Below are 19705 nucleotides of genomic sequence, written 5' to 3' on the forward strand. Positions count from 1 at the left end.
GTATTGGTCGATTTCTATGACCGAGAAGGATACCTAAAGCCAGGAGCTGAATTCATAGGTTTTATAAAGTCTGGGGTGACAATTGTGCCATCTGGAGCAGGGAACTCTTTCCATTATAATCCATCTTTAAAGCGTCACAATGCTTTATTTGGAGTTTGGCGTTTGCGGACATCTGCCAAATGTTGCCAGGTATCCCGTCTGCCCTATGTAGAGGGCATGGAGGGCACTTTTATGGGTAGATCTCCCACATATGCCAAACTCTAGTTAAGGCACTTTGTGGCATTGGTTCTTGAATTAATGAATACACGGTACTGCTCTCCATTTTACTTATTTTAAATATCAAAACATTTATAATTTGAGATTTCCTTCACCCTTGAGTGAACCTTTTCTTGCTGACATTATTCAATGACATTATTTTGACATGGCATTGATTACATGTAAAGTTTTACTTGAAAAAAAAGTAAAATACAATTAAAAAAAACTTTTTAAATGTAAATTTTAACCCAAAAGCTCAGTTTTTCAACCTAGTCGACCCCAACATTACACGAGGGCCCACCGAATTCTGTATGTCCTTGTATCATTTGGTATGGCAGTGTAAACGGGTGCTTGCATATCCTTGTATCATTTGGTATGGCAGTGTAAACGGGTGCTTTCATATCCTTCTATCATTTGGTATGGCAGTGTAAACGGGTGCTTGCATATCCTTCTATCATTTGGTATGGCAGTGTAAACGAGTGCATGTATGTCCTTGTATTATTTGGTATAGCAGTGTAAACTATTGCATGCATGTTCATTTATCATTTCGTATAGCAGTGTAAACGAGTGTGTGCATGTCCTTGTATCATCTGGTATGGCAGAGTAAACAAGTGTGTGCATGCCCTTTATCATTTGGTATGGCAGTGTAAACGAGTGTGTGCATGTCCTTTATCATTTGGGACGGCAGTGTAAACTAGTGCATGCATGTCCATTTATCATTTGGTATGGCAGTGTAAACGAGTGTGTGTATGTCCTTGTATCATCTGGTATGGCAGTGTAAACAAGTGTGTGCATGTCCTTGTATCATTTGGTATGGCAGTGTAAACAAGTGTGTGCAAGTCCTTGTATCATCTGGTATGGCAGTGTAAACAAGTGTGTGCATGTCCTTGTCTCATTTGGTATGGCAGTGTAAACGAGTGCATGTATGTCCTTGTATTATTTGGTATAGCAGTGTAAACTAGTGCATGCATGTTCATTTATCATTTCGTATAGCAGTGTAAACGAGTGTGTGCATGTCCTTGTATCATCTGGTTTGGCAGTGTAAACAAGTGTGTGCATGCCCTTTATCATTTGGTATGGCAGTGTAAACGAGTGCATGCATATCCATTTCTCATTTGGTATGGCAGTGTAAACGAGTGCATGCATGTCCATTTATCATTTGGTATGGCAGTGTAAACGAGTGTGTGCATGTCCTTTATCATTTGGTATGGCAGTGTGAACGAGTGCGTGCATGTCCTTGTATCATTTGGGACGGCAGTGTAAACTAGTGCATGCATGTCCATTTATCAGTTGGTATGGCAGTGTAAACGAGTGTGTGCATGTCCTTTATCATTTGGTATGGCAGTGTAAACGAGTGCGTGCATGCCCTTGTATCATTTGGTATGGCAGTGTAAACTAGTGCATGCATGTCCATTTATCATTTGGTATGGCAGTGTAAACGAGTGCGTGCATGTCCTTTTTTTTTTGTGTGTCCTTATATGCCGTAAGGATATTCTCAGAATCAGTGATCCTAACCACCCTCTGCAAAAATGCAGAGGGGCCCCTTCTTAGACTCTGACGATCCTTATGGGTGCGCTTTCTGCAGATACCCAAGTGCGTCCATAGCAGAACTGCACTATATCGCTTCAATTCAGTTCTACCGAGTATCGAGGCCCATGAACTGATCTTAGGGTAACTCCGTCTGCCAAAAGGCATAATCATTGGACGAGGTTATTCACATCCTATTCAACCAATTAATACATGGGTTCCAGAAATGCTTCCTTCTTTTCCAAACAACCTTATCTAAATTAAGTGTGTGTCTGATTGCCCTAATCCAATCAATATACAAAGGTGATTTATCACTCACCCAAAGTTTGCATGTTTCTCTGCGAGCAACAATTATTAAATAAAAAGATAGTTTGTTAGTATCTTGAGAGAGTTCCTCATAATTACCAAATAATCCAAAGAAAACTAATAATATACTAACCTGTATATCAAAATTGAAAAGTGTTTTCATACCTTCTTCAATCTTGGCCCAAAAAATCTTTAAATTAGGACAGGTTAAAAACATATGGAGATCGTCCGCCTTCTCCAGTTTACACTTTGGACAGCATGGAATAGGGCCATTAGAAAACTTGGCCAATCTGGCCGGTGACCAATAGACTCTATGGAGGGAAAAGAGATGATTTCGCTTTAAATCGCTCTGCAATCTGCTAAATATAAAATATATAGAGCAAAGATTACCCAGATTGAGACGAATATTAAAGCTTTAGAATGTGGGCTATTTGATCCAAGCTTAGCAACTTCAGACAATATTAAGGAAGAGTTGATTGCCTGTAAATTACAACTTGAACAGGTTTTGGATGAGAGGCTTAGACAGCGTTGGCAGGCTAGCTCTCTGGCCCACTTTGAGTATGGTGAGACTAGTGGCAAGTTGCTTGCTTGGAAAGCTAAGAAAGAGCAGAAGAGGAACACTATTAAGGGAGTTCAGACATATACCATGGCTGAGGTCACAGAAAACCTCACAGATATCGAACATGCCTTTTTTCAACATTTTTGTACAGTGTATAATGAGGATCTAATCCCTGATCATGATAATATTCGGGCATGGATGGATAAATATGCTCTTCGTCAGATAGATGATCGGAGAATTTAAACAGGGGAATCAGCTCAAATGAAATAATGAGGGCAATAAATTCCGCCAAAAAAAGTAAGGCTCCAGGTCCGGATGGATTGCCGGTGGAGGTATATAAGATTTTGGCTCCTATAATTACTCCTGTTCTACAAAAGCTTTTTACTTATATTTTTGAGGAAGGGGGTCAAATTCCTCCCTCATGGAATGAGGCTACAGTTGTTCTTATTCTCAAACCAATGAAGGTACCATCATAGTGTGATTCATATAGACCCATCTCTCTGCTCAATTCTGACTATAAATTGATGGCGAAAATATTGGCAGAGAGAATAAATGGGGTAGCAGGTAGCCTGTTACACGTTGACCAAAAGGGATTTGTTAGAGGGCGGTCTATACAAGACTTAACGCAAGCATTAGTAGGTTCAATCGATCTCGCTACCCTGCACAAAATCCCACTCGCGGTCATAACATTAGATGCCACCAAGGCGTTTGATCGTGTTAATTGGGTTTTCCTGACTAGGGTCTTAGAAAGGTGCAACTTAAGTAGGAATTTTTGTAGATCTATCGCAGCATTCTATCAAGCACCAACTGCTAGAGTATTAATTAATGGAAATCTATCTTCTCCCATAAAAATTAACAGAGGTACAAGACAGGGTTGTCCCCTTTCACCCTTGCTCTTCGACCTATATATAGAGTCATTGGCAGAAAATATAAGACAAGACCAACGCATCTTACCATTTAAATTCAACAATTGGGAAAAAAAGTCTCTTTATATGCTGACGACATGATGATATATACAGCAGATCCAATTAATGCTATCCCATTTATTTATAGTGCCGCATTTCATTTTGGTCAAATTTCAGGCTATCAAATTAATCAGGCCAAAACAGAATGCATGATTTGGAATGTTAGAACGTTACCAAATATTCCAATTTTAAAGCAGGAAATAAGATATTTGGGAATCCAAATTACGCAGGATATAAATTTAATAGCGGAAAAAAATCTTATGAAAGTAGAGCGGGAAAGTGAGGAGGCATTGAAAGGCTGGGCACTTCTTCCTTTGACCTTGATTGGTAGGGTTAATATGATCAAAATGATGTTGTTACCTAAATTAATCTTTATTTTTCAGAATGTTCCACTTGCCTTTAGTGAAGCCCGGCTAAATAAAATTCAAGCTAAATGGAACACTTTTATTTGGGCCTCAAAGGGCATAAGAATCGCATGGAAGAAGTTACGTAGACGTAAATGTAAAGGTGGGCTATGTGCACCGGATCTGAAACTGTACTCCTGGACTTTACTGATCAAGGCAGGAATCAGGTTATTCGACTCTCCAGTAATGACAAAAACAGATAATATGTTCCAGATTATGCTTTCTGAGCTCCAGGAAGGAGCTCATGGATTTTTGTTTAAGTTCGGAGATGTCCGTTGTTTCAAAAAAGTTTGGTTAAAAGTCCTTAGAGATATGGCCCATGTGTGGACAAGAATGAGAAGGGCGTTGAATATTTCATATAACTCTGCGATGGCTCCAATCTGGGATTCACCAGGCTCGCCAGAATGGACCAAAGATTCTCCAGCATTGCCTCTACGGGCAGCAAATTTGAATGCATGGGGCCAGATAATTCCGGAAGGAGTTCTTTTGAGTTGGGAGGAGATCCTCACGCTTACAGACAATAACTTATCCAAGTTTAAATATTTACAAATTAAAAGTTGGGCTCAGGATAAGTTAGCTCAGATTGGTGTAAAGTCGGCTTTGGAAGAACTCTTATGGAATAAAGCAAGGAAAATTAAAACATCGGTGCTCTATTGGACAATCTTAGAAGCAGAGGATGGAGAGTTTTGCCTACCGGAGCATCTTTGGAAAAATCATGTCCCAGATGCCGACTTGCAGACTATATGGCAAGTATCTTTTGACTTACTTCACCTGACAGTCTCACCTGCCAATTTAAAGAGTGCGTGCATGTCCTTGTATCATTTGGTACGTCAGTGTAAACCTATTCACATCCTCTTCAGCTCAGTTAATAATGCTGGTTATTTTTACTCTCATCCTCCAGGGATTCTTCATCTTCCTCTTTCACTGTCTTTTGAATTCAGAGGTAGGTTTTGCTGCTGAAACATATGTCACTTTCAATGGAATGCATTTGCTGTAGAGTCATAATTAAATGTTCATTTTTAAATAATTCAGAGTATGCTTACTCCACACTAGCCTTCCATTATGTTAGAGCACCTAGAAATGAACTCACTTCCTTGTGGCCACACTTTCTTTCCTGGACCACTCCCTCTACTCTTGGTCACACCCCTTGCACTAGACTACCACTCTGTCCACTTGATTACGCCTTCTCCCACCAGATCTTATCTTCTTTACAAAGCACACCCCTTCTCAATTAGACTGATTGCCCTCCAGCACAACTCATTTCCTTCCACTTGGCCTCATCTTATTTTATTGACTATTCCTCTTATTCACTAAACCACACTTCCTTCCACTAGGTCATTTCTCCCTTCGAAGACCACCCTTTTTTCACTGAACTTTACCTTATTTTCTAGACCACACACATTATCTATTAAATAACACATCTACTCCACTTCATCATGCCTCCTCAACTAGACAACTCATACTCTACTAGATCACGCCTCTTGCACTGGATTACACCTTGTTCAGTAGACAACATCTATTGCACTGCACCACACCTCCTGCACTAGTAAATACTTTACTTTACTACACCATGCCTCCACAGAATCACACCTTCTGCATTAGACCACACCTCCTCCCCTAGACAACACTCCTCGACTAGATCATACCTCCTCTAATAGACCATGCCTCCACTAGACACCACCAGCAACACTAATGCACACATCCTGCACAACATGACTCCTTAACTAAAGCACACCTCCACTAGATCACTCCTCCTGCAATAGACAAATCATCCACTAGATCACACTTCCTGCACTAGACCACACCTTCTCCACTAGACAACACTCCTCTACTAGATCACACATCCTCTACCAGACCATGCCTCCACTAGCAACACCTGCACAACTAACACACACCTTCTGAAGTACATAACTCCTCCTCTACTCTGCAACTTCTGCACTAGGCTGCACCTTATGCACTACATCATTCCTTGACTAGACCATACCTCCACTAGATCACACTTCCCGCATTAGAATACAGCTCCTCGAATAACCTACATTCTGCCACCAGATCACTCCTCCTCTACTAGACTATGCCTCCACTAGCAACACCTGCACCACTAACATACACCTCCTGCCCTAGATAACTCCTAGTCTAGACCACACCTCCACTAGATCACTCCTCCTGTGTTAGACAACACCTCATCCACTAGATCACACTTCCTACACTAGACCACGCCTTCTTCACTAGACAAGTCCTCTTCTACTAGAGAACATCTCTTGCACTAAACTATGCCTCCTGCACTCTATAACTCCTTGACTAGATCACACTACAACTAAATCACACCTCCAGCATTAAACCACATCACCTCCACTAAACAACACTCCTCCACTAGATCACATCTCTTCTAGTAGACCATGTCTCCACTAGCAACACCTGCACCATTAACGCACACCTCCTGCACTACACAACTCCTCCTCTACTGGGCACCTTCTGCACTATCCTAGACCTCCTGCACAATTTAACCCCTTGACTAGACCATACATCCATTTGATCACACCGCCCGCATTAGACCACACCTCCTCCACTAATCAACACTCCTCCACTAGATCACACCTCTTCTACAAGACTATGCCTCCACCAGACAACACCTGCACCACTGACCACACTTCCTGCAGTGGATAACTCATCCTCTACTAGACAACATCTCCTGCAGTAAACTATGCCTCCTACACTACATATCTCCTTGACTAGACCACACCTCAACTAAATCACCGCTCCTGCATTAGGCAACACCTCATCCACTAGATCACACCTCCTGTACTAGACCATTCCTCCACTAGCAACACCTGCACCACTAATGCACATATCCAGCAGTACATAACTCCTCGACTAGACCACACCTCCAGTAGATCACTCTTCCTGCATTAGGCCAAACCTCCTCAAGTAAACAACACTCCTCCTGTAGATCACACCTCCTCCACTAGGCCACACGTTCACCGCAAATGCACACCTCCTGCACTAGATAACTCCTCCTCTACCAGACAACATCTACTGCACTAGACTACTCCTCCTGCACCGCAGAACACCTCAACACACCTCCACTTGATCACTCCTCCTGCACCAGACAAAACCTCATCCACTAGACCATATGTCCAGCACAAGAATACATCTCCTCTACCAGACCATATATGCTGCACTAGACCTCAAAACCTCTACTAGACAACTTATCTTGTACTAGACCATCCTTCTGTGCTAGCCAACCCATCCTTCACTAGACAACACTTGTCCATGAGATCATGCCTCCTCTACTAGACCAAACCTCCTCCATTAAATCACACTTCTGCACTAGAATTCTCCACTACTAAACCACGACTCCCCTAAAACACACCTTCCATGTTAGATAACACCTGCTGTACTAGATCACACCTCCTATTCAAGGCCACACCTTCTCCACTAGGCCACAACTCCTGCATCAGATTGAACCTCGTTTACTGGACCAATTATCCTAACTAGACCACACCACTAAAAATTTGTTAAATCAAACTTCCTTACCTAGACAAACCACCTGCAATAAGCCACACATGCTCCTCTAGACACCTTCTCCTCCCCAGACCATGCATCTCCATTAGACACCATCTCCTGCACTAGACCACACATACTCTGTTAGAACAAACTTCCTTTGCTAAACCACACCTCCTCCTCTAGACCACACGTGTATGACAATCAACTCAGATTTGTAAAGAGTGGCAGTCACCTGCTAGGTATCCTGGTGCTAGATTCTTGTTGGGATCAGTAAAGGAGCCAGGTCTTGAGTCCCTTTCTGAATTTAGGGATGGAGGGTGATGTTTGGAGGTGAAGGCGAAGGTCATTCCAGGACTTGACAGTGAGATAGGAGAAGGAGTGTCCTCCACTGTAGCTTCAGCAGATGCGGGGAGTGTTGCGAGGGCAAGGGATGTGTAGCGCAGGTATCTGGAGGGTTGGTGGAAGTTCAGGCGGTGGTTGATGCATGCTGGTGCTTGGTTGTGGAGTGCCTTGTATGCATGTGTCAGCATCTTGTATTTGGCATCTTTTCCCAATGGGGAACCAGTTGAGGTTCCTGAGGCGGGGGGGTGTGGGGGTGATGTGGGTCCATTTGGGGAGGTCGAGGATGAGTCTGGCAGCTGAGTTCGGTGTTGTCTGGAGTCTCCTCAAGAGTTGGGTGGTGATTCCTGCTTAGAGCGTGTTGCCGTAGTCAAGCCAACTGATGACTAGGGCTATAGTCATGATTTTCCTGGTGTTGATGGGGAGCCATCTGAAGATCTTTCAGAGCATGTGGAGAGTGTGGAGCATTGATCTGGCGTTTCATGGTGAATTTGCTATCCAGGAAGATGCCAGGTTTGCGGCATGGTTTGTCGATGTGGGCATGGGTCAGAGTTCAGAGAGTCACCAGGTATTTTTTGACAGATAGGTGTTGTTCCAAAACACCAGCACTTCCATCTTTTCTGTTTTGAGCTTTAGGCAGTTGGTCTTCATCCAGTCGGCGACACTCGTCATGCATTGTGGAAGTTGGATTCTAGTGGTGGAGGGGTCTTCTAAGAGAGAGAGATAATGTGCTGGGTGTTGCCTGCATAGTATATGATGTTGAGGCCATGGGTTCTGACAATGTCAGCCAGGGGCGTCATGTAAGTTTTGAACAGGGTAGGGCTAAGGGATAAACCTTGAGGGACGCCGCAGATGATGCTCTTGTGTTCCGAAGAGAAGGATGATAGGCGGATGCTCCCAGTTCATCCTCTGAGGAAGGATTTGATGCATTTGAGGGAATCTCCCTGGACACCAATGTGGTGGAGTCTGTTGATGAGGGTGTTGTGGGATATGGTATTGAATGCTGCTGAGAGGTCAAGGCGGATCAGGGCCACGGTTTCTCCACACTCGAGGAGGGTTCTGATGTTGTCGGTGGCAGTGATCAGGATTGTCTTAGTTCATCACTAGATCACACGTCCGCCACTAGACAACAGATTAGATTAGACCACATCTTTACCACCTTCACTGGGCAAGTTCTCAGGAATGCACCTTTGGACAACACCCTTTACTACACCACATCCCATCACTAAACCATTTCTTCTTTCTCTTCCCCTAAAGACCACTAGACATCTTTCACAATCATACCTCTCCACTGCACACACCCTCTCCATTGGACCCTGCACTCTTTTACATTTCATGTCCTCCACTGGACCAAATCTCTTACATGACTGCATCTATTTCACGTAGATCACACCCAAAAATGAGGCCCCACCTTCTTCACACTGGATCATAAACAAACACTTTCTCTGCAAACTACACCCTCTCGTTTCATCTCCACACCTTGATTACACCTGAGCACTTTTCATTGAGATCTCTTCCAGTAGCTCACACCTTCTTTCTCTAGAACACGCTGCATTCAACATGAATACATCTGTCCTTCTAGACCACCTCTCCTACCCTATCAATCATGGGCCAACTATAATCTGCCAATACTGACAAACTTTGTCAGTCATCATTGTGTTTTTCCTCTCTAGGTGAGAGCTGCATTCAAGCATAAGACCAAGGTCTGGTCTCTCACCAGCAGTTCCATCCATAACATCAATGTGAAACCATTCAATTCTGATGTGGTAAGTACAACATTCACCTTCCTGTTGTTCATATGTTGAGTATGAGGGCAGTTGTATTGCACAAAAGGATTACATAGCTACATATCTGAGACTAAACGTATTTGATGATGTGGTTTTGCTGATGGTGAAATATTAAGTTCTGGATGCATGCAAAAAATGAAATAGATGCAGGTTGTCTATACATCAGTGTGTCCCAGGGGCAGGAGCAGCAAGTGTGTCTGAACAATGTTTGTCAACAGGAAAACGAAGAGGGTAATGGGAGGAGCTGAAGAATTTTCAAGGCTGAACTGAGAATCACATGCGTAAAACAGATTTTCAAAATAAAGTGGAATTTCTCAATCATTATTTGTGTACTTTTCACTCTGTGATTTGATTTGATTTGATTTATCCACTTATACAGCGCGCGATTGCCCGAAGGCGTCTTGGCGCTAGGACAGATAGCAAGCCTCATAGATGGTCAACAGTACTTCCTTAGTTATCAGCCATGAAGAGCCAGGTTTTCACTGCCTTTGTAAACATGGCTAGTGTTGGACTTTCTTTTATGCTGAGTGGCAGCTGGTTCCATGCCCGAGCTGTATATACCAGAAAACTTCTCCCACCCCAATTGGTTCGTTTGAATTTTGGGATGCTAATCAGTTTCAATTGCCTTGATCTAAGCATCCTGCCCGGTTCATACAATTTCAGGTTGGTTTGCAAAAACTGTGATCCTAGTCCCTGGACCGCCTTATATGCCAGGCAGAGTGATTTGAAACATACTCTCTTTTCCACTGGCAGCCAGTGCAGGAGTTTTAATTTTGATGAGATTGACTCATATTTGGGAACATTGAGCACTAACCTTGCAGCTGCATTTTGCAGACGTTGCAACTTGTATAAGATGTGTTTTCTGGCCCCCGCGTATAAAGCATTTCCATAGTCTAATCTAGACAATGCAAGTGCCGTCACCACTGTTTTCCGAGTATCATCTGGTATGTAGGGCAGTAGTTTCTTTATCATCTTTAGGATATACCAAACTGAAGATGCAAGTTTGCTTGCTTGAGCATCAAAGGACAGCTTAATGTCCAATGTCATTCCCAGATTTCTTACTTTGTCTACCGGGTCCGGGCAACTCCCCAAACTCTGTGGTTTTCTATACTCCCTTCCACAGATAAGCGAATGTGTAATATTAAAATTTTGGGTGTCGTTTTTTCAGTAACAGGAGGTACACAGAATAAGGGATCCAATCATCCAAGATAATAAGCGCAACGCATTTAGAAAACCTTACAAATCCCTTCATCAGGAACTATTCAAATGAAACATACTTCTACATTTTCATATAATTTCCATAATTTCCAACAAGAATACCGACCATATCCATGCAATCATCTCAAAACCCAAAAGCATTACACTTACACAGCGTTTGCCACCAACCAAACAATAATGGTGTCCTACTCCTTCTCTTCCGGTTACTCCAGATGAACATTATTTTATCCTGTATTTATGTATATTTGTCATCATTGTAACTAACTTATGCATCATAGTGTCTTTCTGTTCATCATGGAAATCATGTGAACGTTTTTTTAATCAATCCAAATGTTTTCAAATAAAAGCCCCTCCAAGCTCAAGCTGTTCTAGTCTTCATAGTAGATCACCTCAAAGTGGTGTCAGTTTCATCCCCTATGGTAGCTGATACTTTGTGATAAAGATTTTTTTTCTTCTGTTTTTGTATATGCTTGCTTTTTAATATTTTCCCCTTTGATCGACTGAATGCTGAATGGGAATCTCAACTGGGGTTTTCCAAGATGAATCTGTTTTAGATTCACACTCTTTGCCAATCCTATAATCTTGTGTCTATAATTTCAAAAAAAAATTAAAGTTACTTTTTTAGGGTGTTAACCATGTTTTGGGTGTGTGTCAAACCAGATTCCCCTGTCACCCAGAACCCGCCAAGCCTTGCACCACAGATGCATTCTTTTTCAGCCAACTTGTAGAGATGAATCAGTATTACACAAGGATATTAGTAATAAAGTTTGGGAGCTGCAGATCCAGGATGAATCTGACAAGCAGTGGCAGCTGGTGACATTTGAAAGTGGTAGGGCGTAAAAGTTCAGGATGAGTGCACTGTGGCAAGTGTGCCTAGCAATTGACACACTGCCATAAAAGGGGTTCTGGGATGTTCTTCCCCTGGGAAAATTAGTAAAAAAAGAGTTGGCAAATGGTGCATTTTCAAGCAAAATTGAGAAAGCAAGAATGATAATAAAGCAATTTTGAAAGTGTAGTTGACATCAATAAAGAGATTTCATATGATAATGACGCAAGTAGAGAGGGCCGAGTGACCTGGTGCTGCAATTGGCGGATAGGGGTGATTTATGTCAATTGACCTTGTAACTCCATGTTGTGCAGCATGCTAATAAAAAACAAAAGTGGAAGAAGAGTCAGAACCTTTACAGACATACATACTATATTTATTTCCTTCCTTGACCAGCACTAGTGTGATAGAGGGTTTAAGACACTGTGCAGCATCAGCGCTGGAGGGGTGGGCAATTAAGAAAGGCTTAAACAATTATATTTACATATTGCAATTTACGAGCTTAAGAGCTACTGGGTATTGAGAATTAAGACTTCTCTAGCAAAACACAGTATAGATCTTAAGGCAAGCAGAGGTCTGCGACTGACCTTTTCTGGCCACAGAAACATCATGTTTTATAATCGATTAATGACAACCTTTATATACATATATATATATTTATATATATATAATAAACTAATTCTAAATACAAAATAGAATGTCTTCATTGTAAGACATGTTAAAAATAACATATACTTTACTAACTTTAATAATTATTATTAATTAACACACATGTTATCAATATAATTAAAATACTACTCTAAATTCCCACAAGGATAACAGCCAACAATAAAAATGTAATAAAAATAAACAAAGTATAACATAATTAACATATTAAATAATATATTTTTTTATAAATTAATGCATATTTCATTTATTTATGATTACTTAAATAAGTTTGCCCCCTTTCCTTTACAAACTAGCAATGTGTGCTGACATGCCTTGAGGGAGCTGGGAGGAGACATAATAATTGCCCCTGATATTGCAAACAGGCGTTGCATTATGCTGGCGCACAGTGGCATAAAAGGGAAACACGTTTCAGACTTTTTATGATGCTATGGCCATCTGAGTCTGGATGTAGAGGCCAGAGAAACGGTGTGGAATAGTTAAGTAGCACCTGTCTCCTACTGGCGCCTGGGATGTGTGCAGACACACTGGGCCCGATTCACAGAACTAACTTAAGACAAAATCCTACACTTACTACTTTTGGTATTCACAGAAGTTAGGATTTTGTCTTAAGTTTGTCTTAAGACAGACTTAAGACAGGCTTAAGACAGACTTAAGACAAAATCCTAACTTAAGTCTGTCTTAAGTCTGTCTTAAGACAAACTTAAGACAAAATCCTAACTTCTGTGAATACCAAAAGTAGTAAGTTTAGGATTTTGTCTTAAGTTAGTTCTGTGAATCGGGCCCATAGCAAACAACCCTGTACTCAGGCCGCCTCTGGGGCCAACCTGCACTGAAACTGAATTTACAAGCCTGGGAACTCAACTCGCCCTGCCTTCTGAATGCTCATTTTATGCCAATTCCTTTGTCAGTTCCTGTTTTATGTCTACTGCTCTTTCAGATCAGCTCTGGTTTTCCTTTGAGAGGTCCTTTGATCATGGAAAGTGGATTGCTCTGGATGATGTGGCATGTAAAACACAGCTCTATGGTGTGTACATCATGACACACTGAATCCTACTTATTGCAACTCACAGTAAGATAAAATGGCCGGTGCCTACTTTGGGCAGTTACAGAAAAAACGCTTGACTCTAAGCCCCTCTCTTATATCTTCTACCCCTAAGCAGCACCCGTATCCAACCAACGCAAAGATCACATGTCACTTGTTCCTGGAAACAATCATTTCTGTATCCAGCTGTGCAATGCACCTCTCACGCCTCAGCACTGCGGCAGCGGCTTCTGTGATCTTGTACAATTTTAGTACCATTATTAGGCAGTTTCACTTCAGTAAAGACTTCGTATTCCAGCAACCAAACATTGGGCCCGATTCACAAAGGTAAACTGAGACTAATGTCTAACTTTACGACTTTTGGTATTCACAAAGGGCATTTATGAGTTGTAAAGTTAGACTTCTGAGTTAAGTTTTGGTCTTGAGTTTAACTGAGACAAAAAGTCCAGTCTCAGTTCAACTTAAGGCCAACACTTAAGTTAAATTGAGACAAAAGTCTAACTTTACTACTCGTAAATGACCCTTGTGAATACTGAAAGTCGTAAAGTTAGTTTTCCTCTCGATTCGCCTTTGTGAATCAGGCCCAATATTTTCTGAAACACATGCTGAACATCATGGTCAGCCTCAGACAGTCTGGAACACAAAATAAGCTCCAGCATGGACAGAAAAAATAAAAGCAGGCCTTAGATAGCTACAAACCAGCCCACATTTGCAAATCGGGGGAACTGTAAACTTGTAAAGACATGGTAACAGTTTATAGTTATTTTACGGTATGGTAGACTGCATGCATTTGTGTTTTTGCTGTAGTCAATGTTTACTGTAATAGAATTAGGGAAAACAACAGTAAACATGAACTCAGGCTACAAAAGCATTCAATACAGGCCAACATACAGCCATAAAAAACAGCCCACACACTGATCTGTAGTACCAGCCCATCGGGCACTGCCAGATTTCCCTATAACCTTATGCCGGTCTGACTCTGTGGAGAAGTGTGGCTCAATGGTTAGAGCGGCAGACCCTGATGCAGAGGTCTGGCCCGGGACCAGGGTTCAATTCCCCGCCTCGGCGTGTCTTTGGCTCAAAATTCCTCGGACCTGATAATTCTCGCCTCGGTGCCTATTCCAATCATGGAGTCCCACTCTGCAACTCTGGGCAATAGCTTGCTTAATCTCCACAACGGCCCCCACAACGCTAAGGATGCCTGGCCTCCACCTTGGGGGTGCCCAGGAGTGGACACCTCACAGGGAAAGCCAGGATGGGTTCCACAGCGGTATTCGTACAAGCGCCTTGAGACCCTTGCGGGTGAGTAGTGCGCTATACAAGTATCAATTTACATTTACATTTACAGAAAGTACACAGAGCATGCTCAGTCTCTCCTAGGAATCAAATTCACACACACGCTCTCAGACATACGCCGCCACGCCCCAATAAAGAAACTGCTGCGGCGCATAATTATGCCGCACACGCTGCAGAGGGACTCAACTCATGAACCTGCTCATAGCACACAAGATAACGTCAGATGCAAATCAACAATAAAAATATTAACACCCAAGTAGAGGTGCACCCATCAACCTGCCTCTGAATTCAGATCACCCACAGTGGAAAATCCTTAGGAGGAAATGTATACAGAGACCGACTAATGGGATCAGCACAAAGTATTCTATGTCAGGTAAAAAGGTATTACACACTCCCCTGCAGTAAGGAACGCAAATCTGCTCAGTCGTCTTGTGATTACCGCCCACAAATTGACACTAATTGTTTTTGAGTTATGCTAAATCTTCGAGAAACTGGTTTATGCGACTTGTTCGGTCTGAACGCTCATTAGCGTACGCAGCTCTTCCAGGCTTTGTTTCTATTGCAGCACATCTTTTATCATGTGAATTAAGCAACCATTTTATGTGTCATATACATGTTCAGCCAGCAACAACAATAGAGAACACCTCACTTTTTTGGAGAGAACTGCGGCCTTCAAGAGTCACACTTAAAAACACAGAAATAACTTAAGACAAAATTCTAAACCTACTACTTTTGGTATTCACAGAAGTTAGGATTTTGTCTTAAGTTTGTCTTAAGACAGACTTAAGACAGACTTAAGTTAGGAATCTGTTTTAAGTCTGTTTTAAGCCTGTCTTAAGTCTGTCTTAAGTTTGTCTTAAGTTTGTCTTAAGTCTGTCTTAAGTCTGTCTTAAGTTTGTCTTAAGACAAACTTAAGACAAAATCTTATATCTGTGAATACCAAAAGTATTAAGTTTAGGATTTTGTCTTAAGTTAGTTCTGTGAATCGGCCCCACACCATTCAGTCAGGAGACACGCCTCACACTTCTCCCCACCTGTACAGCACTTTGGGAGAGTGGGGCAGACCAGACAGAGGCCAATTTGTGTGTGAAAAAGGCTGCTTTATTGCAACAGCTACACAATACTAAAACATACCTGGCAACTGCCTTACAAAACTAAAACCTCTCTAAACATCCGATAACTGACCCCTGACCCACCCCTACGATCCAGTGAAAATGCCCCCATCCTGCCATTAACATATTAAAAATATCAAAATGTATTGCAGTTACAACTTATGCACTTCTATTAGAACAACATCTACCTGTCTGTCTGAACTGTAACTAACCAAACGTCTACAACTGAACCTTAAACTACCTGCCTATCCTATACTTGCCCATATTCCCAACTTACAACGCTAACCAAAAACTTCTGCCAACCCTGGCCAACTTTTCAAATCCCGCCTTGTACCTGTTCCAAGCAACAATACACTTAACAAACCCTTGCACACCTGTCCCAATCAACGCTAGCCACACAAAACAAACATTGCACGCAGGAAAAATACCCACCACAATCCAAATGACCTTTTGGGACGGGAGGGAGGGGAAACGTTTTAAGTACGCTACAGAAAGCTTCCAGTCACCAGGTCAACCAAACCTAAAATGGTGGGTGGGAAAGGCACCGGCTGTCCCTTATAGTTGGGCTATTCTTGGGCAACAACTTATGAAGCCTGATATTCTACAAAATGGCCGACCATCCGGCTTGCCCCGCCCCTCCCAATCTTTCTGGGGGGCAGACCTCTCTACTTTTGGCTGCCCCCCAAACCCCTATTGGAGGACAGGGGGCAGACCAGACAGAGACCAATTTGTGTGTGAAAAGGCCGCTTTATTAAAAAACAGGTGCACATTACAATAACATACCTGGCAACTGCCTTGCAAAACTAAAACCTCGCTTAACATCCGATAACTGACCCCACCCCCGCCCCTTCGATCCCCTCTTACATGCCCCCACCCTGCAATTAACATATTAAAAACATCACACTGTATTGCACTTAAAACTTATTCACTTTTATTAAAACAACATCCTATACCTGTCTATCTGAACTGTAACTAGCCAAACGTCTACAGCTGAACCTTAAACTACCTGCCTACCCTTTTCCTGCTCATGTTTACAACTTCCAATTCAAACCAAAACATCTGCCAACCTTGGCCAACTTTTCAAACCCCACCACCCAGAAAAAAGGGGTTGGGGTGACCACTAACCCTTTTTCTGCCCCCCCTCTTGTTCACTCCACTGGCCTTCTGCCCGTATGCCTCTGCACATGTAGCTTCCTGGCCAACACCTCCCTGGCCTCCAAAATATATAGGTCCATTCCCAACTTAGAAAGATGTACACCATCACCTCTAAAGAATTCCACCACATTAAAATAAATTTCTTTATGGCAAATCCTGCCAAACCCCAAACCTCTACAAAAACGTGCCATTTAAGTGTTCAATTTCTGTCTGGCCCTATCCACTGCACCTGGGTTGACCGCTCCCCGCCACACTCTACGAGGCACAAACTCACTGCATATGACAAAACAACCTGACCACTGTTCTTTAGTCAATGCCAAGTCCTTTTTCATACTCCATATTAAGACAACACCCTTTTCTTTACACAGGTCATTCTCCCCTAAGTGTAACACTAGTATGTTGGGGCACTTGCCGCCCACCATAAAACTATTCAAACAAGGGACCAGCTCTTTTCAGCACATGCAGCCTTTGCCTTTCTTAACTACTTTAAACAGGCGTTCGTGAAATCCCAAATTTTGGCCGAAATAGCCCTGGTGAGCCTGTACTTGGGCCCATTTCATGAAAGAGAGCCTCACAACCCAAATAGTCATCTCCACTGCCTGAGGGCCGGACACAGAACCTGAGCCGAGAAAGATCAGCGTGAATTTCACAAATTGTTAAGCACCGCGCCTGCAATCCCTTCTCCACTTCTTACGTAGCACCTTTAACAGTACGATGACTAGTGCCCCAGCTGCATAATGTCTGTTTGCCCCAAACCTCTGTTGTTCACTTCTGACGCTGCACCAATGCGGAAAGAGTGGGTCCCAAAACCTGCGCCGTCAACCCGGGTCTTGTTTAAGGCTTTCCTCAAAACTGCCAGTAGCTGATATCCCATTTCTCTGTCCCCGTTAGCATGTCTGAATACTGGCCCTCCTGACCCACCGGACAAACTGCACCATTGTGATGCCCATCCAAGAGGGCAAGTTGTTGTACAGTCAGCTGCCTGTAGCAATGCCCATCTGCCCAGCCCCCTCTGGTCCGTTTTAGACTTCTGCAACTATATCTACACACTCGAACTGCGCAGGACCACGTCCTGTTAAGTCACACCCCACCTCTTTTATTGCCCAGTAGCTCTGGTACCCTAAAGGGCCCAAAGAACATCCACACCATCAGCGTAGAGAACATAGACGTCTCAAAATCATCATGACAAATCTCCGTCAGTATCGCCAGCACCAACCCAACAAATGGTAGGACAATGGACTCCTCCGATGCTTCCCTAGACTATATTCCCTTGCCCACCCCTCTAAAATCCTCGTTCCCAGTTCACCTGCTGTTGGTGGGTAGCCCCATAATAGCTTACTCATGAAGGCAATACCCGCTAGTTTCCCTGCAATTATGACCTTCGACAAGCCGTTGTCAATGAGGTCCAGAGTGAATTGTATGACGTCTTCCGCCTGCTGCCAACCCTCTACACCCTGCTGGTTACCCGACAGCAAGAACTCTCTCCAGGCTGATCTGTAGGCTACCCTGGTGGATTTCGCGAGTGACCCTACCACCAGTTGTAGCATTCTGTGTTGCCTACGTACCACTAATGCGGTGGGATTGGCATCGGGGTCCTGTTGGTGTCATTGGCTAGCCCACGGAATCTCCCCCAATGTGAAGGAGACACAGCCTCCGGTATGTCATTGTCCACACCGGGACATGTGATGCCCTGAAAGCTATGTCATGTCACAAACAGCCCAGAACAAAGAGCCTCAACAACTTCAAAACCTGCTCATCCCCTGCCGACTGTCGATTCGCTATCTCTACTACTGACATCTTGTCTAATCGGAACAGAACCTGCTTGTGTGCCAGTTGTTTCCCCCACCATGTCACTGCTACCACCAAAGGAAAGAACTCTAGAAAAGCTATGCACCTGAACTCGTCCCTCCAGTGTTCAGCGCACCACCTCCACTACAAGACAAGCCAAAACCTGTGCTGCCCGCTGCATCTGAAATATTTGAACACCCCACATTAAGTCTTCCTCTCTTGCAAGCGGAACCCTGTTGAAGAACTGGAAAAACACTTTCCACATCCTCAAATCCTCCTTTACACCAGCAGAGAGCCACACTTGATGGTGAGGTAAATGTTGTCCCGACAGTGCCCTCTCTAATCTCCTACAGAAAGTCCTCCCTTACCTCCCCACTCTGCACGCAAAGTTGAGGTGACCCAACAGGACCTGTATCTCCTTAATCTTCACTTTGTCCCGTGCTAACATGTCCCTTAACAGGTCCAGCATTTTCTTTTTCTTATCTTCTGGCAAGCACGCCCACATTGCCACAGAGTTAGTTTTGGTTCCTAAAAAAGACAGTGCCGCGATGGGGTCTATTGTCTTTTCTGGAGCCAAAGGCAACACAAGTTCCCCCATCAACTGTTGGAAATGTTCCCGTGCTTCTTGGCATTCTGCGGAGCCCACAAAGAATAAAACGTCCAAATAATGCGTCACCAACTGGTGCCCTGTGCGCTGTGAAAACAGCCACTTGAGAATGTACTGAAACACTCAAATAATGCGCATGACATGGAGAAGCCCATTGGCAATGCTTTGTCCACGTACCATTTTCTGTTGAAATGGATACCCAGAAGATCCCAGTCATCTGGATGGAAAGCTGACCTTATGTCGCATTTTGCCACTGGTGCAGCTGCGCCCGCCGTCACGACCAGTGACATGGCCACATAAACTGAAGAAAATGACACTGTAGCCACTCCTTCACTGATAAAATAAT

The 19705-nt window shown here is 43.2% G+C and overlaps 1 long non-coding RNA gene across 1 annotated transcript in view; it reads left to right on the forward strand.

Moving 5' to 3' along the window:
* The window catches only part of LOC144792785 (uncharacterized), a 165760-nt gene that overhangs the window by 124753 nt on the left and 21302 nt on the right, over positions 1-19705 (forward strand). Inside the window, exons 3-4 of the long non-coding RNA XR_013602618.1 lie at positions 4918-4959; positions 9533-9625. This is a non-coding gene — a long non-coding RNA (uncharacterized LOC144792785). The remainder of the gene's footprint in view (positions 1-4917; positions 4960-9532; positions 9626-19705) is intronic.

The sequence above is a fragment of the Lissotriton helveticus genome, chromosome 11 (genome assembly GCF_964261635.1).
Source record: "Lissotriton helveticus chromosome 11, aLisHel1.1, whole genome shotgun sequence".
Taxonomy (NCBI): Eukaryota; Metazoa; Chordata; class Amphibia; order Caudata; family Salamandridae; genus Lissotriton; species Lissotriton helveticus.